At 43.3% G+C, this 23,047-nt stretch overlaps 1 pseudogene; it reads right to left on the reverse strand.

The window, feature by feature from the left end:
- Positions 1 to 16,391: 16,391 nt before the first annotated feature.
- Positions 16,392 to 18,545, reverse strand: LOC105541057 (annotated as a pseudogene).
- Between the last annotated feature and the right edge of the window lie 4,502 nt (positions 18,546 to 23,047).

The following is a 23,047-nucleotide window of genomic DNA, read 5'->3' on the forward strand; positions in this document are numbered from 1 at the left end:
GGATAGATCCCATGAAAGACACATTACCCAAATTTCTCAAGAAGAAATAAATTTCTTTTACTTCTTAATTTAATTATTTTAATGTTTAATTCTTCTTTATTTCTTTTTATTTATTTATTTGAGACAGAGTCTTGATCTGTCACTCAGGCTGAAGTGCAGTGGTACGATCTTGGCTCACTGCAACCTCTGCTTCCCAGGTTCAAGCGACTCTCCTGCCTCAGCCTCCCTAGTAGCTAGGATTACAGGCATGTACTACCATGCCCAGTTAATTTTTTGTATTTTTAGTGAAGACAGGGCTATGTTGGCCAGCCTGGTCTCAAACTCCTGTCCTCAAGTGATCCACCTGCCTGGGCCTCCCAAAGTGCTGGGATTACAGGCGTGAGCCACCACACCCAGCTTTCTTAATTTCTTTTCAATTTATTTCTCAAGAAGAAATAAATAAGCTAAATAGCTCCACTGTGCTGTTTATTGGAGGTTTACATCCACCAGACTGAGGAAGGACATTCCATAAATAGTTAAGACATGGTCATTTACACGATAATTAGACTTGCTGGTAAAAATTCTCACAAACTGCTTCTGTTGAAATACGCATCTTTTGTAAACAAAAGTAACACCACAGATCCAATCTAAAGAGGACATGTGTGTGGGATGCAAAAGCTGTGTGGGTGCAGATCTTTGCATTTTAGAACTGCAAGGATAGTAGCCCAGTTTCCCCAGCTGTAAAATATAACTGGAGGCCAGAGAAGGTAAGCAACTAGCCCAAGGCCACAGAACCAGTTAGTAAGAACCGAAACAAACCTTCCGCAGATACTGAATGTTTTTGAACAATGACATGGACAGGTTTAGAGGTGTCATTTATAACATGGAATGTTAAGCTCATGGGGTCATCCAGAGAAAACAGAGCAGCACTCAGACGCATCAACAGGCATCAACACTGAAGCAAAGCAACCTCAGTTTAGCTCTGCCCTAGTTGTTAAGCCAGCCAACATCCAAGTGGGCAAAATTAAGTCACACAGTGTTCCTGCAGCTGGCAATAAACAGATGAGCTTTTCCCTGATATCCCTGTAGACGGGATGATCTAAAAAAAGAAAACAACTCCTCAAAGTGTATTAAGATTCCAAACAAAGAAGAGTGATGTTGGGGTAAAGCAGATTAAAGTGAAAACTTTTCTTCTTTTTGGGAATTCAGACTGGGTTTGGTTTTCCTCTAATTCAAAAGTAGAGAAGTCATGGTACCAACACCCTGATGAAGTAAGGCATTCAATTGGACCCATAAAGCTTCAGCAGCGGCCCGAATACCCATCCTGAGTACAACGCATCTTTGCTGGTGGAGCACCCAGCAGTCCTCACTGCCATGGGAACCTGCATGGCCCCCACAAGCCCGTCCTCCCAGGATAGCTGTAAAGATTGTAATGAGATGACAGGCATAAGGTTGCCCACATATGGTCAGCACTCAGATTAAACCAGATTGACAGTGGTGGCACTAAAGCAGAACTGCTTCTCTGCTGAGAAGCCAACCTCAGTGGGCAGAAACTGACACAGTTCCCTCTAACAGCCCAACTGCTGTATCTAAGCCTTTTGAAAGCATCAGACGCAAATGTTTCAACACAGACTGTTGCTTTCAGAGCCTTTATAAGGATAAACCTTAGCAGCTTTCAGCTTCTGCAGGAGTTGTGGTTAAGCTTCTTCAGGATTTCTTGTGCATGTTATATCATGGCATTTGCCAAATACATATAATTTGTTGAGATGGAGTCTACCAAATAAATGGGCCTTGCGTGGCAAGATTCTAAACACAGAGACCTAGTACCAGGTATGTGGTAGGCTGGCAATGAACAGGTGTTGCATGAAAGAACCCAATAAACCCACAGTAGTGTTCAATGAAAACAGACGATTGGTTGGGTCATCAGAATTTACTGGGTGATCATCCAAGCATGCACTCAGGATTTTTCATCTATTTCTGCCCCAAAGTTTATCTAAAGCTACACAGCCATCAACATTCTATAGGGCCAGCACACTGTCATGGATTTCATTGGTACCCACTCAGATTCCTTTACCAGGGCTGCCTCTCTCCTCCGGCTCTTACACATGTTGGCAGCCCATGGCTGCCCAAGTCTCCCAAGAGTTACTTTGGCTGACTGGAGCCACTTTACCCAGGAGGTCACACACTCAACTCTGCCTTCACAAAGACAGCCCATAATCAATGACTTATGGACAGGGGTGTGGGGAGGGGTACAAAAGACCCAGACTTTACCCCAGGGTGGGACAATTTCATGGTACAATGCATGTTCCAGAGCTCCCTGTGGCTGGGGCTGAGATGTGACTCCAACTGAGACCACTTCCTTGCTTGGCCGTACTCCCTACCCACCTGACTCCCTTCTCCTGAGAGCTATCCCAGAATAATCACATGCACAAGAATCCGCATCTCAGGTTCTGCTTCCAGGGAAACCAGACCCTCACCATTGCCCAAAATTATGAAAGGTCTTTATATTTTACAGTAAGAATGAGCACTGATGGTTTTGTGGTATTTTTAGAATTCATAAGTAGAAGACATTCCTTCTCTCCTATTTCATTAAAAACAAACGGCAAATAATTACCCAGAGGTGCCTGGAGTGTCTTGAAACTATTTCTCTCATGAACATCCTTCCTGCCTTTGTTCAGGTCTGTGATGGATCTAATATCATTACTCCAAGAGGCCTTACCTGAAAGATCCTCAAATTGCTCCATCCCCCTCCCTCACCAATCTGGTTTCTTTCTGCATAGCACATATCACCATTGAAATGACAATGTACTTGATGTTTTAACCTGTTTCCCCAAGTCTCTAGAGCTCTGCAATGTTTAATACCATAACCGCTAGACACATACGGATATTTTCCATTTAAATTTAAATTAATTAAAAGTACTGAGCCTACCACAGTGGCATGTAGCAGATAATAAACATATGTGAGCCAATGAACAAATAGTTCATGGTAATCATCGGTGACGTCTCTGGCATCTAATTTTGTAGCTTTTATACTAAAATTGATATTGTCAAGAGTAGGAAAAGAACTGTAAGAACATTTAAGAAAAAATTCTTAAGAAGCTATGAAAGGATATGACTATTACTGGCTGAATTTTTAGCGGATGGTAGTTAATTGTAGGTTAAAAAAACACAATGCCAACCTCCAGATGGAGACAGCTAGCTAGCCAGAAACTGCTGAGAGTTTTTTGACAGTTATTCAAGGCAGCATAGAAAATATAAAACTTTCCTTTTTTTTCCCTGTGAGATGGGCAGATATTTAAAGTACCACTCCCTCCTCCCAATAGAATAAAAATCCAACATGTATGTTTTTTATTTGATTGTTAACATGCTCACTTAAAACTATCTAAAAACCTACACATCGCGTTTGTGGCCAGGTGAACATGTTGGGAGCAAAATGCAAAGATCCCACTCTGTCTCCTTACCTAGCCCTCTGCAACTCAACACTAACACCACTTTCCTTTCTAAGGAAACAGCTTAATAAAGACATCTACTTTGTACTCATGACGAAGAAAGAGCGAGAAAGGAAACATGAAGAGAACCAAGAAGCCTCTGCTGTTTTTGCCTTGTAATGCAGACAAAGCAACTGGAAAAAAAGCAAGTAACTAACAAGCATTCCTGAGAACATAGGAATTCCAGATCTTTCAGTTGGTTCTCAGATGCTTTACTTTACTTTATTTATTTTTTGAGATAGGGTCTTGTTCTGTGGCCCAGACTGGAGTACAGTGGTGCCATCGTGGCTCACTGCAGCTTCAAACTCCCAGGCTCACGCAATTCTCCCACCTCTGCCTCCCAAGTGGCTGACACTACAGGCATGAGCCACCACACTCAGCTAATTGTTGTTGTTGTTGATGTTGTTGTTGCTGCTGTTGTTAAAGAGATAGGGTCTCACTATGTTGCCCAGGCTGGTCTCAAACTCCTGGGCTCAAGTGATTCTCCCACCTAGGCTAATTTTTGTTGTTGTTGTTGTTAAAGAGATGGGGTCTCACTACGTTGCCCAGGACGGTCTCAAGCTCCTGGGCTCAAATGATTCTCCCGCCTTGGCCTCCCAAATTGCTGGGATTATAGGTGTGAGTCACGATGCCCAGCTGTTCCCCACTTCTTAACATGAGTATGTATTCCTGTTTTTCATTCATGCTACAGAACTTCTTTGGAAAATATAATCTTCAAAACCAGTAAAACATCTTCAGTTATGTAGTCTTTGCAGAAAATGGTCAATTCTTTGGATTCTAAGTTAATATTAATGGCATTAAAGAAAAGGCACTAAAAGTTCCCAGCAGCCATTGCATAGCATACTTATAGGCTAATACTAAAGAGTTTTCTTATAAATCGGATGACTTAGAGGTCTACAACCCTTGGACATCAGTTGACTCCAAGAAAAAGGAGCTTCAACCTAATATATTTCATTTCTTTCTGTTTCTCTTTTCTTTTTAAATTAATAAGTCCACTGATTTTGGTTTTCTTAACTTGAACACAAGGTAAGACCCCAGTTAGGGATGTGGTGACCTTTTATTTTACATTAAACAGTCTGACCTGCCAGACCTGTCTTTAACATTACTGAAGAGGTGGCATCCTCTGACATCATCTTTTCTTATCCAGACCAAAAACATAAACACATTATTACTGACAAGTTTCAGTCATCTAGGAGAAGACTTTGATTTGGTGCTAGCAGTGTCTAGGACCAGTCAGAGACACCTACAGGTAAGTTTTAAATGTGTGAGAGATTATGTCTCAAAGAGAAAACCCACAATGAACCCAGGTTATTTGTTTTCATGGCTCCTGTAACACTGCACATGTTCTGTGATGGAGAAAACCTATGATTGCTACCACATAGCCAACTCCTTCACGTATCTTTTCTCTCCATCTTTCCCTCTCTCCATGAACTTATTTCAATTCTAGGACATACCTATGTGTCTATTCTGAGTCACCTGGAAAAGCAATGAGAGTACATGGACGCTCATGAAATAGTTTTTATATGTTTTTACTTCCAAATATAATTAGAAAGTAGTCAGCTATAAGGCAAAAAAAATCATTAATTATATATATTAACTATCTATGAATTTTCTATATGTATAGTGAAGCTTATATGTACATACAAGCTTTTGACAGAACTGCAATAAATTGAAAAATACATGAAAAAATTTATAACATTTATGTGTCAACATATAGAAAATTGCTAGGAGTAACTAACAAAAAATGTGTATGAGCAACATAAGGAAAACTACAAAACTGTGAGAGGAATTAGAAAAGCCATTTAAATGACTGTCCATTCCAGAATGTAAAAGCCTAATAGACATATCAGTTCTTCCCATTTATAATTTGTAGGTTTTGTGCAATTGAAGCACTAATACAATTTTTGAGGGAGGACAGGAAGGAGATGAGTAGTGAGTAACGAAGATAGTAAAATATATTACAGAGCTACAATTGCAATGTCTTGGTACTTGCACAAGAATTTAAGAAAAAAAACTGTAGCTCCAAAATAGATACTATTTTATATGAGAATTTAATGTATAATGAAAGGTGATTACAAACTAGCAAGGAAGGTTAGAATGATTTTTATTCAACACTGGAACAACTGATTAATAATTTGGAAATAAAATGAATTTAGATTCTTATTTCACAAATAATACCAAAATAACTTCCAGATGAATTAAAAACCATACAGAAACATAAATTTTACTTTAATATTAATCAAACTACTGAAGAGGAGGGGAGTTTGGAAATGAGAAGCATTAAAGGAGGTCATGGGTAGCAGATTCCAAGAGTTCTTATGGACCAGTGTAGGATGGAGAAGCGGAGGATGGGCTGACATCAGTGGTGGCACCCAAAAAACGACAGGGTGACACTGTATATCAGATAGACAGGTGCCCTAACTGATAAATATCAAAAAGCTCTAGGGCTACCACAATAAAAGACTCTTGCTTGTATGAATCCCAGTGTAAACCTAGCAGCTTTCTCCATCTCTGATCCTCCATTCAAAGCACGTGGCCTCCAAGGTTGCCCGAGTAGCAGATGAGAAAGACAATGGTGGTATCCTGGCTTTCAACCGCCTGGAATGGGAAGTGACACATGGCACTTCCACCTACAGTCCAGTGGCCAGAGCTGGTCACATAACCCCAATCACCTTGGTCTCTCTTAAAAGCACAGCCTGGGGCACGGATATGGATTGATTTGGGAGGTGATCCCAGAAAGCACTAGAGGAGAGTGGAGAAGTGAAGTAGGACAGTGGCATCAAAGAGTAGGTTGCAACCTAGGCTCAGTTCTCCTGGGAACCTCTGGAGAGATTGGGTAGAACATGCCTCAGAGTTATCCTTCCAGAGGGGCAAGGAAACTGTGATATTCATCCATCCATTCCCTTCCATTAGTGATTGAGGGCTGTTCCCAGGAGATTAGCTGCCCAGCACTTGTGGGTATCTGCACCAGATGGGTACCAACCATGCCCCTGCAACCAAAGAAAGCCTTCTAACAGTGTTGCAGTGGCTTGCAGTGGGAACCACCAGAACAGGAAAGATGTGTGCTCAGGGACCATGGACAGGGACTAATAGCATCTGCTAAAGAAGGGGAGCACATGAATTATCTGGCAAGACCCACTGTCTCTGGCACAAATGGAGAGACCCAAGCTCCAGGGGAATTTTGTCATAGCCCTCTGAAACCGAAACAACATCTGAGTTAAAATGAATAACCAGCCTTGTCTAACCCATTCCTGGAAGAGACATTCGCAAAAAGTCATGGCTGTTATTGCTAGGAAATCTGCTCCTCCAACCAACCCTGAGACCCAAAGATACTTCCTCTAGGGTGCCCTGGACTAGCTTGTGGGTATGGAAACTACTGTTAGGGGAAATGCCCTCCTAGTTTGGGGGGATTCTGGGATGAAAAAACATGGTGGCATCCTCAAGTGGCATGTGGTGTCTGGGGGTGGGTGACAGGTATGCCCTTGCTCACAGAACCTTTATCACAAGTTCCAGATAGACTCAGAAGAGGGGAGGTTCCACATCTCCCTGGAGGGCCTCAGAGGCTCTGCTATGAAAACAATGCCTGAGACCAGGAGAAAGCAGAAGTTTCTCAAGTGGGAACAAGAAAGTAAAAGCCACTTCTGGCAGCCTATTCATGTTGCTTCCCTCCATCAGTTGGTGCATTAGGTTAATTATTTATACAAAAGGTAAATACTAAGTTACATTTTAAAATATTTAATGCCAAAATTTTAATGAACATGAGATTTCACTCTAGAAACCACAGGGGTTTATTTTCGGTTTGTGAAATTTTTGTCTGTCTGTGTGGCTTTGTGTTCTCTGCCCTCCACTTCCCCAAAGTGCAGTGTTTCCATTTCACTTCTTATGTAACTACCTAGAGATCATTTAACCTCTACTCATTCCTCAGAGAATTTTCAGTATCTCTGTCCAAAAACACAGAGTGGAAAGTTGATCGTTCGTGCTCTTAAAATAAAAACTGAAGGCAGAAAACTAATCTCACATTATATGGTATGACAGTTTCTAGCTCAGAACCATCTACAGTTTTCTCAATTTTTTTCACCTCCTTTGAACACATAGAACACACAAAAAGGGTGTGCTTAATCAGGCAATATTGCCAGAATCTGCTCCTACAGGACAGAAGCAGCAAGCGCAATAGAAAAGCTAATAAAGCCATTCAAATCATCTTAATGAGCACTAATTAATGTCCCATAGAAGAAAAATAGGCACTGCAAGATGCAGCAGTTTCTCAGAAACTGGTTCAGGAAAAGTTACATCAATGAGAAAAGATGGGATGGTAAATACAGCAGAACACAGTTCTGGTCTTGAGCTCTCCCATTCTTGCCATGGACATCTGACACCTGTGGTCCTCATCCTGGTCAGTGGTATCATCAACTACCCTCGACCTCCAAGACCAAGAGTCATCCCTGACTCCTCTTCCCTTCCATCCCTTCCCACATTGCAGTCAACCTCCAAGTCCTGTGAATTCCAGCTCCTACATGTCTCTCAAATCCATGCTTCCTCTCTCCCATTCCCTTAACCACATCTGAGCACCTGCCCTCATGACATCTTAGTTCAGCTACCTGCAAGCCACCCCAGATTCTGCTGTCTCGGCCTTCTTCTCTCTCCCACTCAGCCACTCCACACACCCTGGGAAAAGTGATGTCTCTAAACCATAAAGCTGGAGATCTATGTCCCCTTCATTAAACACTCCAGTAGTTTTCCACCTGTTTCTCAAATTCCGGGAGATCCTCAAACCTATTTTAGGAGGGTACACAAGTTCTCAAAATTGTGTTTTGTTTAACTTTCCGTTTTCACTTTCATGATCACCTTGTTTAAAGAATCAATAGAAACATATTCTGGATCATCTGAATGACCATGTTATGACTAAGTGCTACCACATAATTTCACCATATGTACTCTTGCATTTATACTGTAGTTGGTGCTATGGTTCTGAATAACCAGGAAAACTCATATGTTAAAACTTAGTCCCCATTGCAGTGCGGTGATATTGAAGGGTAGGTGTTTTGGGGAAGTGATTAAGTCAGGAGGGCTCTGCCTTACAGAACAGATGAGTGACCGACAAAAGGGCTGAAAAGAACTAGCTTAGGCCCTTTGTTGGCTCCTATTCCTTCCACTGTGTGAAGACACAAGATCCATCCCCTTTGGAGCGTGTAGCAACAAGCAGAGAATGAGCCTTCACCACACATCAAGCTTACAGGTGCCTTAATCATGGCCTGCCAGCCTCCAGAACTGTTGGGAATGAATCTTTGTTCTTTACAAATTACCCAGCCTCAGGTGTTTTGTTACAGCAGCACAAACAGACTGAGACAACTGGCATCAAGAAACATTATTTTAATTATCATAGGCTAATGAGAAAATAACAAATCAGGCTTAGTGTATAGAGAGGAAACTGATGAGAAAATTGAGCCATCATACAACCTTGCGGCATGGCACACTGCATACCAAATTCCTAAGAACCTGAACAGCAGCTGTTATAACCAGAAATAGGGATTTCATTTTAGCAAAAATAACTTCATTAGAACTTCATAAGAGCATTAATTCATGAAGTTAATCCAAATGTATTTGACTTGTAGCTGTGTTGATATTTTATTTATATATTTGTTTTGGTTATGTGGTCATATGAGAGCTCTAAGTATAGAGTTTAGACTCATTTAAAACTACTACATATCCAAACTGCATTATAATAAAAATAATTTAAGCAACACTAGGAATCTACAAGAATTTTTTTCCTTTAAAGGAATTCCCATACCACTGTTATTTGAGAAACTGTGGCCTCAGAGTGAGGCTTAAGCTTCATAACAAGACATACGTGGGAGAGTTGATGTTCTCTGACTTTTTCTTCCATCCCAGCCCCCATCCCCTATTTCCCAGCCCTCTCACAATTAGTTCTGACCAATGACCAATGGGCTGTAGACAAAAGCAACACTGCATTCATTCCAGAGGAGCCAGAGAGACACTCTCCCACTATCTCTTCCTGCACTGGTGACTACAGTGGCCACATTTTCCAGATGGCAAGGCTGAAAGCTGGGAGAAGCTCTGTCAACTTGGCTATAAATTGACCTGTGAGGGACACACATTGTGTGTGAGAAGTAACCTTTGTTGAGTTAAACTACCAAGATGATGAAGTTGATTTATTACTGCAGCAAAGCTTAGAAAACCCTCCTGACTAATACTGCTTCATGAACTGAGCTCTGCTCCCTGACCAACTCCTCCCCATCACACTCTATGCTCCAAACAACTCTTAGTTCAATGACCTGAACACACCAAGCTGTTTCATCATGGCATCCTACTTTTGCACATGCTGTTCCTCAGTCTTAGAATACTATTCCACACACTTTCCTGCCCTCCTCCAACCCCAGACACAGTGATTCATCCATCAAAACCCAGTTCAGATTTAATTACCACCAGGAAGTGTTCCTCCCTTTCTTAACTCTCTTACCTGCCTCTCCATTACCCTAACGCCACAGAGTGCTCACCTCACCACGTCATAATCATACATTTCTATGTCTAACCCTTCCTTACCCACTCCCCACAATCACGCTGTGGCAGGGGCAGTGATGGGCCAATGGCTTATTCATCTCTACATCCTGAGGGCCAGCATGCAAAAGTAGGCAGTATTTGGCCATTTGGCCAGAAAGAATTTCCTCCAGGAGGCTGGTCCTGGGCATTTGAAGGAAGTTGGGTTTGATCCATTACCTACCCAGTAGGAACATCCTACTCAACAGCAGCAATTACTAGCTGTCTCTACCCCAGCTCCAGGCCAGACCTGCCTAGGAGGCCTGAACCCTCCTCATCATCTTTCCAAACACAGTGCTCTTCAGTTCCCGCAAACGACTCAGATTTTACCCAAGAGGGAGTAGCCTAGGGCCTTGTACTCAAAATGTGGTCCCTAAAGAAACAACATCTACAAGAACTTAGGAGCTAGGGAGAAAAGCAGAATCTTAGGCCCCACCCCAGATCTCCTGAATCAGAATCTACATTTTCATAAGATCCCCATTATGTCCAGTCATATATGAAAAGTACTGGCCCCAGGCAGCCAAACAGAATCCATTCATCTAAAATGTAACTTTAATAACAATACTTTCCATTTGTAATAATATCTGGTAATTGCTTTACATCACTAAATCCTCAGAGCAATTTGAATATGCCCATTTTACCAATAAGGAAACTGAGGCTCAGAGTAGTTGGGTATCTCGCTCAGGATCACATGGGCTTGAGGGGTCAGAGCCCAAATGTGAAGGCAGTTCTGATGGACTCACCCCCATAACCACACACTACATGACACCTTGCCCTCTGCAAAATTCTGTCAACATGTAGCCTTCAAAAACAGCCCAAGCAGCTCTGGAGACTTCTCTGTCCCTTCAGGCAGCCAGTGATCTGGTGATTATCTCTATTCTACCACTTGCTATCCACATCATGATGCCTCTACATACACTACTGTCCCCAAGGGATTGCCAGTTGTCTCTGTATAAAGATTTTACGGGCTTCCTCTATAATTACTGGGTGAGTTCATTAAAATATTTCCCCTTTTGATCATCAAAGAACACTCTGAGGTTGGCTGGACAATTGTTATTAAATGAATGGTGAAAATATTGAGGTTCCTAGAGAAGTTTAGTGACTTGCCCCAGGTCACCAGGAGGCTTCAGAACTCTGGGGATGGAGCCAAACTCCCCTCCCCAATTCCCGGTACAGATGTCTTCTTCCCACTCTTTCACTTTCCCTAGATTTCTCTCTTCTGACCTACATTACCAAGCAGTTAACAAAAACATTCTTTTCAAAGAACTCCCCCACATATGCATCTTCAAAAGGGGCTCTGCTCCACCAGCAGATGGGCAAAATTTAGACATTATCAAGAGGCTACCAAAGGAGAAGGTGAGGAATCTCAGGATGCCAGATCAGGTACAATGAGCCTCCTGCATCCAAGGAAAGGAAAATGTCTTCAAGCAAGAGCCTCCAACAAAAGCAGCCCATCCAAGCCCCCACCCAGTAACCTCACCATCAGGACAAGTCCCCTCTGAGAGCCCCTGGAGGCTGGTGAAGACCTACCTACCCTCTCTGACCAGGCACCACCACCCTCCTGTAGGTTGCAGGATTGAGATTCCACGAGCCAAAGCAGCCCTTTTCCTCCCCTTTGTTGGCTTTAGAAAGAAACTAAGACTGGCTTGTCGAAAGAAAACCAAAACACCTGCCTGAAATGTTAAAATATTTAGGGGAAAACTGGGGAAAAAAGAGGGTAAAATCCCTCTTTGGGGGATTTTTTTCTTGGGAAGAAAAGAGAAGCCAAGAAACGAGATCCTGGGACAACTAAGCAACTCTGTTTTTTGCTTTTCTGAGCACCATGCCACCATGACCGCTGAGTACTGTGGGCACTGCCAAAGATGCACTGATCAGGGGCCTAGAGGGCACTGAACACCTGCCTGCCAATTCGTTGCCTGGGCATGGGGGTCCATCTGCCCAGAAGGGAACACCTTTTGTGAATTCATACAAAACACCCTACAGGTTAGCATGGGCTACCTATGACCAATATTAGTCATATTTGGATAACATAGGAAGGATAAAAACATTGACAGTGAGAAGGGTCCATGTTTTTGTCTGGATTCCTTAGAATCAGATCGCGAGATAAGAATTCCTATGAAAGTGTATTAGGAGGTATTCCTAGGAAAAAATGGTAGGGATGTGAAGAAGTAAAACAAGAAATAGCAAGCCAAGCAAGGGAAACAAGCCAAGCAAAGAACCATAGAGGTCAATTTGACACAACTCCACATTGGATCTCTGGAAACAAAGGATGTCATGCTTCAGAGTGTCCTGATCAAGGGCAAAGAAGCTGGACTATTTATACTCCAGCACCCATCAGTCATTGAAGAGGGGCTGCCCCAGGGGAGATGTAAATTCCCAGGGACTCCCTGTTTTGAGTTCCTACAAAAATAGGCTCTGCAGCCCAAGGATCATCCTCCAAAAAAGAGATGGAGGGACTGGCAATTGGAAGTGAAGGCACCCAGGGCACCAATGTGCACCAAGATGGCAAAGCTCACCATAAAAGAACATGACTCAAAAATCTTTCAAACCTAAATGGAAGGAGTTACAGAGCATCTTTCAGAAATCACTTTCTGTCCCTCTTTGTTCTTTCTCCAGTGAAGCAATTCAAATATTAAATTGAAATGCTTTTCTAAAGTTGGGCTGTGAGGCAAACCCAATACTCTTTTTCTTTTTCTTCCTGAGGGTCTTGCTTCTTGCCACTTTGTCCTAAGGATAAGCACAATGCTTGCCTGTTGCTCTAGATGCCTCATAGATTGAGATCATTAGCTCAACATCAGCCCAACAGATCTCCTCTGTAAGCAGTAACACAGACACTTCACAGCTCCTAATACAATCATCAAAGTCCAAGGCCACCTAATTAATGCCAAAAGGTTTTATGACAGCCAGTGATGAAGGTGGGACCCCGCTTCAATTTGACAGCTGTCATCTTGGACAATACATCAAGGAAAGAAAATGGAATCAACTAGGAGGGGGTGAGGTGGAGGAATGACCAATTGTCAGGAATGAATAACAACCGAGTTCCCTCCACAAGTTCTCACACACTTCTCCCCTCCCAGCAGGCAGATACTCTGAAAAGGTGTCCCCAGATGCCTCTGCCCAGCACTGGCACAGCCCTCTCCCTTCCATACCACACCTCGCCCCTAGAGCCAGACATGGAAAGGAGTGTAAATGTGGTCCTATATTTGAAATTAATTGATAGGATATTTCACGAGCTCAGATTTTTTTAATATTAATTCCCTAATGCTCTGCCTGCATCCTTTTTCCTAATCATCTTTGGTTCTTCTGTGTTTCTTTAGTTCTAAGGAGGGTCTTGTCATTTAGATGGGTCAGAGACCTCTAGAGAACTGGGTCCAACTCCAGCTCCGCAGCTATGGAGCCGTGTGACCCTGGGCAAGGCACGAGGTCTGTGGGACTCAGTTTTCTCATCTGAGAAATGGGGATAATTCCATTCTTTCCAGATTTGGGGAGAGGATGAAATAAGGTTAACTCTAGGTGAAGCGCTTGGCATGTTGAGTTGCACAATAAATGTCAGCTCCCTCCCTGCGCCTTCTCCCTTCTGCAGCCTCACCACACCTGCACCTTGAAAGACGCCCAGCGCGTTTCCCAGGAAGGGCCCCCCTGCTGGCGAAGGAAATAAAATCAGCTCCGGACAGTGTTATTCCCCCTAGCAAGCGAGTTTCAGGTGGTGTACACCGGCACGCGCGCGCGTTTACTCACGCGTACACACACATACGCACACACACCGTCCTTCGTACACCCCCGGGGGGTCTGGCACTGCTGCTCCATCCCGCACGGAGCGGGGTCCAGAATCAGGGCGAACCAGTCCTCCCGCCTCCGCCAAGGTGGCGCCCAGTACGGGTCGGCGCCGGAGCGCACGGTACTCACCCGGGGCAGGCCGCGCCGGGCAAGCTGGGGCTGGCCGGGCTGGGGGCGGCGGCGGCTGCTGGGCTGGAGTAGCGGCGGGCATGGCGCGGCGGTGGGTCGGGGAGAGCCTGGAGCAGAGGTGGCAGCGCTGGGACGCGGCTCGACGGCTGAGCAGGCGCGGGAAGGCGGGGCGCAATGAGCAGCTACAAGCCCGCGCCGACTCTCCCTCTTCTCTCCCTCCCGCCGCCCGCCCGCCAGCACCGCGCAGCGCAGCGCGCGGCGACAGCCACCGGGAACGTCTCCGGGGGCGCGGGGCTTAGCAACCGCGCACCAGCCGCAGCCGCCCTCTCTGCGCCGGTCCCGCCGTGCGCGCCGCTCCTGTCTCTGGAGGCCGGGCGGGGCCGGGCTTTGAACTTGCTCCCACACCCCCCGCTTCTCCAGTGAGCGCCCAAAGGCGGTCCCCGGGGACACCTCAGCGGTCCCTCCTCTCCCCGCCCGCGGAGTCCAGCCTTTCTGCTCTCCTTCCCCGCGCAGTTCCGCCGTGGAACCTGGCTGCGCCGGGTTTTGAACTTGCGCTTTACCCCGGTTCTCTGTGGGTGGGTGGCAGCCCAAAGGCGACCCCAGGACCACCAGTCATCCTCGTGCCTCCTTGCAGTGCAGGGGCCAGACTTTCCACACCACTCCCTTTCTCCTATCCCATTCCCGCTACTTGCACACACTAACTCTAGGTCCCAGGGCAGTCCTACTCTAACACCCTTGTTGCCCCCCAAATTCGGAGACCTGCTTACACTCTGGTCCACACCCATGGTCTCAAAGACGTAGGTTGCAAAACGTTCCTCCAGCTAGTGGCTTCCTGGTACCATCTGAAGGCAGCTCGATGGCCCTTGGGTTGTTGTACCTCTTCCCAGCACCACACACTTGTTCCTCATATTTGCAGGTCCCTCAGGTCTGCAGTGCGGGGTCTGGGGACCCATATTCCCAGGTACTGGCTCCCAGACCTCTCCTGCGAGAGATCATGAATTCACTGGATCAGCCATACCCTTCTCTCCACAGGACCGTTGACATGATTACAGAGTGGTCTGGCTTTTACCTTGATCAATCAAGTCACAAAGTGGTCATGTCTGTTGGGTCTGATGTTGCTCTTCAGTGAAATTGTTTATGCTCAACAGAACGCCAAGGCCGAGCTGATAGAACCAGACCAGCTCCCAGATGGCAGGGGCTGTCTTTCTCTTTATCACACATAACAAGAAGCCTAGAAGAAGACTCCTCTGTGTGTGTTCAGCTGCTCAGGGACGACGTTAAGGGCTCAGTTTCTTTCCAGGATTCCACATGGCCACCTTCAACATCTTGCCTTTTCTCCTCAGACTTGTTGCCTCAGGGTTCCAAAATGGCTGCGATAGCCCCATGATGCTGCTGTGCGAAAAATAACTCCTGGTTCTAGCTGGTTTGTTGGCCAGGTACTCTGAAGTCATCAACAAGGACCATTTTCAGCAATCCAGTTCACCAATGGTGAGCACAACAAATGCCCTGCCTTCAAGTCACTCACCTTCTAGTAGGGGGAGACAGATAATAAAATAAAAAAGTATGGTGATAAATAGTGTGAAGAAAACTGAACCAAAACAAAGGGAATGTGTTTACGTAAGTAGAGTGGTTGGGAAAGGTAACATTTGAGTAAAAACCCGAAGGAAGAATCTATTGGAAATCTCTCTGGGAGACAAGTGTCCTTGAGATGCCTACACACTTTCGTTTTAAAAGCACTTACTTTTCTCTTTAACAGCCACTCTTCCTGGCCCTATCACTTATGTTTTAGGAGAAAATAAAAGTTAAATAAACTGAGTTTTAACAAAAGGTTTAAGTTTTGTAAAGGAGAGATCAGATGATTTGTGTTTTCTTCCTTGCAAAAGCAGCAATCTCAGTGTTTAATTACTGACTGGATTATCACGATTTAAATATTAACTATATCTACACATATCAAGCAATCACAATAAACACCTTAAGTTATCAGATTACTTCACAAGAGTGAGGGATGCATCTTGTTGAATACTGGCAAAGAAATTGCTAATTGCCTACTCAACACCTATTTTCATTTCTGATCTGGTATTTAAAAAAATTTTTTTTAGCTAAGCATACTGCAACCTACAATTAAAAACAATACATTTTCTAGCCTCCCTTGCAGCAAGGAGTGGTCATTTGAAAAGTTTCTGGCCAATGAAATATAATTGCAAGTATTGTATTGGATTTTCAGTAGATGCCTTTACAAATGCTGATGTGGCTGACACATGCACTCCTTTGTCCCTTTTCCTTCATCCTGGTATCCAGATATAATGATGTGGTAGGTGAGATTATTAATTTCAATTGTTCACTCCATTCCTCAATTGAATTAGACAACCCATCCTTTATGGTACTTGGAGTGTGCTTCCCTGCACCTTGATTTTAGGTTTGGCCATCTTTCTTTTTCTTTTCTTTCTGATTTGTTTTGTTTTGTTTTTAACTTTAAACAATTTTTTATTAGACAAAGATTGTCACATATTTGGATATTTCGCTACTTTGTACACAATTATTCTCACTCTCCACAGAAAGGCTGCTTAACTTCTCATCTGGTGGTGGCAAGCACTAAAATCCTGATTTGTAACAGAATAGTAGTAAAAATGCCTCAGTGATTTAAGTTGAAGGCAGTACATTCATACGTGACTCTTGTACCCAGTATCAGGAATGTACAAATGTCTTTTTATTCAAAAATACAAAATAAAGTATCTGAAGGCATGGACAATGACAGCAGTAAACCATTATATATTTTGTCAACTGAAACCAGCAACTGATGGTTATAATGATTTCTGAAACATCAGCCAGCCTTTTCTTCATTTTCTCCAACTGACTTCTCTGAAGTTATTGGTGAGGAACATTGCCTTGGACTTCCTGTCCCAGTTTATTAATCAAGGTCAAGCACTATTCTAGGAGTTACAACATGCCGCCTCCCATACCACATCCCATTCCACCCATTGCACTCATTCCAGGGTCCTTCTCTTCTTTAGGATTTCTGTGACTACAACTTCTGCTGTAGTTAACAGAGGCTACACCAGCAGCATCCAGTAAAGCAGTTCTCACAGCCTTTGTTGGGTCAATAATTCCTTTTCCCACCATATTCACAAAATCTCTGACCATAGCATCACAACCAACTTCTGAGGAACGTTGCATCATTTTCTCAACTATCAGAGATCCTTCAACACCTGCATTCTTAGCAATGGTCATTGCTGGAATTTTGAGTGTTATTTTAATTGTTTATATACAAATTTTTTTATCTTCATGAGCTGGAGTCAATGAGTCCGAGGCTGGAATGCTCCACACCAGGGTACAACCCCCTCCCAAAACAATGTCTTCTTCAACAGCAGCTCTTACAGCATGAAGGGCATCTGTAACTCTGTCTTTCTTTTCATTCGCTTCAACATCACGTGTCCCACCAACCTTCAGCACAGCTACTCCATCTGAAAATATTGCCAGTCGTTCAGTTTTTCCTTTTCATATTCACTAGTTGTGACATCTAACTGCTCGATGATTTCTTGAATACGTTTTTCAATTTGAGCCTTGTCACCTTTTCCTTTTAAGAGTATGGCATCATCTTTGGTCACAATGACCTCTCCAAATTTTCCTAAGTCATGAGGATGAACATCGTCAAGATTTAGGATCAACCCCTCTTCTCCAAACACTGCACCAACAGTAGCAATAGCCATATCTTTGAGCTGGTTCTTTGTCACCAAACCCCGGAGCCTTGACTGCCACAACCTGAAAACCAATCTTTAGGCTGTTCAAGACAAGTGTACTTAGAGCTTCTCCACCAACATCTTCAGTGATTATGACCAAAGGTTTATGGTGAGCATTGGCAGTTTTAAGAGCAGGTACAATGGACTGGACACTAGAAATTTTCTTTTCACTCAACAGAACATATGCCTCCTGGAATTCACATTTCTGACCTTTTGATGTATTAATAAAGTATGGAGAAATATAGCTTTGATCAAACTTGAAACTTTCAATAATTTCTAATTCATCATTCGGTGTTTTCCCATCCTTTACTGTGATGACACCCTTTCTTCCCATCTTTTTCACTGCATCAGAGATGATGTGGCCAATTTCTTTGTCTCCACTTGCAGAAATTGCAGCAGCCTGCACAATTTCTTCAGGGATGGTCACAGGTTTAGACTGCTTTTTAAGTTCAGCAATTACAGTATCAACAGCTAACATCACACCTCTCCTGATTTCCACTGGATTAACACCTTTGCTAATCTTCTCAAAGCCTTCCTTGACAATAGAGCATGCCAGTACAGCAGCAGTGGTAGTGCTATCCCCAGCCTCTTCATTTGTGTTTTTGGCAACATCTTGTACAACTTTAGCCCCAATATTTTTATGTTTATTCTTTAAGTCAATTGACTTAGAAACAGTCACACCATCTTTTTTTACTCTGGGACTTCCCCAGCTCTGCTCAATAATCACTGTTCTTCCCTTTGGCCCCATTGTAATGGCTACAGCATCGGCTAAAAGGTCTATACCTTGAAGCATTAAGGCTCGGGCATCTGCACTGAATTTTACATCTTTGTCATAAGCCCGAGTGAGATGACAAGCCAATACCCTGGACACTGGTCTCATCTGAAGACTGTGGGGAACCAAAGCATTTCTGTGGGGTGGCAGCAAGGTGTGCCCGCAGCACCGCGAGGCAGGTCGGCGGCTGCAAGTGAGGCCTTATTATTTATTTATTTATTTATTTATTTCAGACTTAGTTTCGCTCTTGTTGCCCAACCTGGAGTCCACATGGTATGATCTCGGCTCACTGCAACCTCCACCTCCCAGGTTCAAGCGATTCTCCTGCCTCAGCCTCCTGAGTAGCTGGGACTACAGGTGCATGCCACCACTCCTAGCTAAGTGGCCATCTTTCTTACTTTGGCCAATGGGACGTTATTGAACATAATGTGAACGGGGGTTGAAAAGTTTTTCCACGGTTTGGTTTGCCCAGATGGGCTTCTACCAATAGCCTAGATAGCTGCTGATCCAAGATAAATGTGGAGAAATATGACGCAGACCTAAACTTCAACGGATAGCTAAGTTCAGCCAACCTGCAGCCTGAAGCAGACCTGTAGGAAGGAGACAAAAAGAAATGCCAATTGTTGTAAGTTACTGAGTTTTGGGCTGGTTTGTTACTCAAGATTATTGCAGCAAAAGTTAGCTAACATGATAATTGATGATGATTGGAGCCCCAGCATCTTACTTAGGTCATATGGTGGCCTTAAAAGTGGAAGTCAAGCCCTAAGGATCACAGAGCAGAAACATAGAATAACCCATAGTCCCTTGACATCATGAAGCTACCACACCACCCCAAAGCATTCAATTTGCACTTCCTTTTTAAGAGAGAATAAATCACTATATGTTCGAGTTGCTATAGTAGGAGTCATCCCTTGTTACTACCTGTCAAATGATGATTTGTATGGATTCACTCAAAAAAGAAAACACTTTTTTTCATATTAAGAGAAACATTGAACACACGCAGTATCAACATTTAAATGTAAAATAGAAGACAGAAAAGAATCATCATGCTTACAGTAAGCCACTTAACTAGGAACTCATTTAGCATAGCTAAAAAGAATGGAACAATAGTCATTATGGTCTAGCCAAGGTGTCAGGACTATTTTGGTTGCAGATGAGCAAAACTCAAGCAGCTTATTTTAAGTGGCAGGGAGCACAGGGCATTTTAAGGATATCTGAAGAAATGTCAAATACATCCAAGAGCTGACTGGTGACCACTTCAGGACCTTACTCTCAAATGTCTCCCACAATAGCTGTTTCAGAATCCAGTTTCTCCAAGGAGAGAATGTAGTTGGCCTAGCCTATTCACTCTAACCAGGCCACTTAAATCATTGGCCAGCACTGGATTGGCTGCTTTGGGATGGGTGTTCATCCCTGGTCCAAACAATCGTGGCTCCGTGGGAAAGAAGATAGAGGAAGAAGCATTGAATGACAGTCATTCTGAAGCTGTGCATGGGACATTTTAAGCCAGGAGGGGAAGTTACATATGGCAGGCAAATTGACTGGCATATCCAGGACACCCGGTAAGCTTTGTTGAGGAAAGAAAGAAAACATTTCCAGGAATTCAAGCCTGAGTAGGATACCATTGTGTTTGTAGGAGTGGTTGGAGGACAGAGCTAGACAACAGGCATGATGGAGCCTCTAAGAAAAATTTCCCTACCTCATGACATCACCTAGGATGACTCCAGATTGAAAGATTTCAAGAAAAGAGAAAAATTCTGAGTTTTCTATAAATTGATATTCTAACAGATTTGCAATGTGTTTCTTCAGTCTTGTCATCATGTTGATAGAATATTTTTATGTGTCTCCCCACCCCAAGATGTCACCATCTCTTTTCTTCCCTCCCAGGTAAACTTCTTGAGAGATTACTTTATATTCCCCATCTATACTCCCTCACCTCTGTTGAGCTCCTCAGACCAGCTACAATGTGACTAATTTCCCTATCTCCCCACATTGCTGCTTTAACTGGATTGCTAAACACCGCTCATCTGCCAAACTCAGTAAACGCAATTCAGTCTTATTTTATTTCATCTCACTGCAGCAGTGACCAGTCCTGAAACTCTCTCCTGTCCTGATCTTTATAGGACCAGTCACTTTTGATTCTACCCCTTTTTCTCAAGGCAGGCATTTTTCCTGCTTTATGGGTCTTCCTTCATTCACTCCTTAAATGTTACCTCTCAGTTTTATTCTTGACTTTGCTACACTCAACCTGGGCGATCTTATCTAATCCCTCAGCTGTAAATTCAGAGGGATCTCATCTCATCTCTCCCAAATCCAATTCAGCTGCCTACTAGAAAGTTCCAATAGGTATCTCATAGGTACCCCTTACAACACAGCCGAAACAAAACTCATCATCTTTCCCCCCATATCTGTCCCTCCTACTGGATTCTCAGTCTTATATAACTTAGTTTTCCAAGCCACAAATCCAGGAATTACTGTCAACCCCACATTCAGTCACCAAATCCTTTGTTCTCTCCTCTTTCTTCCTACCTCCCCCCATTGCCTTATTGAAACTCCCATTGCATCCCTCTAGACCACCCCAAGCATCTCCTATCTTATACTGCTGCATCTTCTGCATCCTTTCTTCCAGATTATCAGCCCTACTAGAGTCAGGGAACTCTTTCTCCATACTGATCTATATAATTACATAATTTCCCTGTTTAAAAATCCTCCAGTGGTCTTATGTCTCCTGAGAGTTAAAAACTAGACCCCTTAGTAGGATCTTCAAGGCTTTTCAACCTCGAGTCCTATCTACCACTCAACCTTCATCTCCTACCATTTTCCCACAGATACTCTGGGCTCCAGCTTGATCTTGGCCACTATCTCCTCCATACACTGCTCCATACTCTGCCACTGGGCAACCCTCTCTCAAACATTACTTCCTCTTAGTAAGTAAACTGCCAACCCATGATTCAAGCTCATGATGTTCACCATTAACGATTCTGTCCCCCCTGCCCCACCACCACCAGCGGAAGGATGGGAAAATAGCGTGGGCCAATGTGCTTAAAATGTCTACATCATGGCCAATCTGATCTCTCCCCAGTGCTGACAACTGACCCAGACAGTGGTACATTCTCTCCAGCTGTGATTCTTACCTACTTGAAGTCAGCCAAAATGCCTCAGTCTGGTTTGGCAGACTCTTCATGTTTGACCTGAGTTTACGCTAGTGAAACGTTGCGAAGGAAAAAGTCGAATCTCCTACCTGAGATAAAATGTGAGGTTGCCTGTGGATATTACTGATGCATGTAATCTCTCTTCTTACTTTTTTCAGATAACTGTGTGTCAGCCTGTGTGTAGATGTGGTTTATGGAATATATCTAAAAATGTTACCACTTTTCCTGGATGCAAGCTCCTGCTTTTAAACAAATCAGTTTATCTCCAGTGTCTGGTAAAGTTGCCATCTGGACCCTCCTGATGCCCACAAATATGGCACTCCATGCTGCAAAAGCAAGAGGCAGATAATTGTTTCTGTATTATAGCAATAAAAACAAAATCCTTTGCAAAACTACTGATCAATTTTCAAATGCAGAATAGTAATAAGAGGAAAGCCTGAAATATTCTGAAGTCCTTAAGTACAGTAATAAATTCAAGGCAAGATTTCAAGTATCATAGGATACTATAACACTTTAAAAACTGCATAAGCATTTCTCAAAACACTTCCTATACTTAGACATACTAGTTAGAAAACTGAACTGGACTGAAACATGAAAAAGCTAGACCATAGTATAACAATATACGTGATCTCTATTAAATTACCAAGCCTGCCTTCAAAACAAAAAAAAAAAAAAGAAGAAGAGGGGCAGGTATGGTAGTTGTCACCTGAAATCCTAGTGCTTTGAAAGGCCAAGGCAGGAGGATCACTTGAGGAGTTTGAGGCTACAGTGAGCTGTGATCCTGCCTGGGCAACAGAGGCTGTCTCTAAAACAAAACACAAAACAAAGAAGAGATAATAAGTAAACAATAAGAATAAGGCATGTGTGCATACAAAGTTAGAGTCATGCATATGTACATGCCCATTTTCAAAATATATATGGTATGGTTCATGCCCATATATGGGACACACTGAAACTGCAAGTGCTATGAAGAAATGTTTATCTTATGGGCTGAAATTATCTTATATAAAAATTCAAAATAAATTTATCTATGATTCAGTTGGCCTTGGACAAATTCTTTCTGTTCATCTTAATGTCAAAGGACCGGAAGTCACCTCAGATATGGGTGGTGTTCTCAATAGCAGACAGAAAGTGAACAGAGCTTTCCTAGTTCTTAAATTTAGCTTAAGGACTTGCTGCTCTAGGGCAGGGGTCTGTAAACTATATGACCCTTGCAGCCAAATCTGGCTCACTGACAATTTTAAGAAATAAGGTTTTATTGGAATACAGTGCTCCTTAGTTACTGGAATGCCTTTGCTCCTTCTACCACACCTCGCTGCCTGATCAGTTATTTATTTATTCATCAAACAAATAATTATTGAGGGCTTCAGGAGCATCTTTTATGTTCTAGATGCTATGCCAGGCACCAAGGACACAAAGATCATTACAAATAATGAACAGTGACTGACAGTAGGGTAA

The sequence above is a fragment of the Mandrillus leucophaeus genome, unplaced genomic scaffold, assembly GCF_000951045.1.
Source record: "Mandrillus leucophaeus isolate KB7577 unplaced genomic scaffold, Mleu.le_1.0 Scaffold231, whole genome shotgun sequence".
NCBI classification, from domain to species: domain Eukaryota; kingdom Metazoa; phylum Chordata; class Mammalia; order Primates; family Cercopithecidae; genus Mandrillus; species Mandrillus leucophaeus.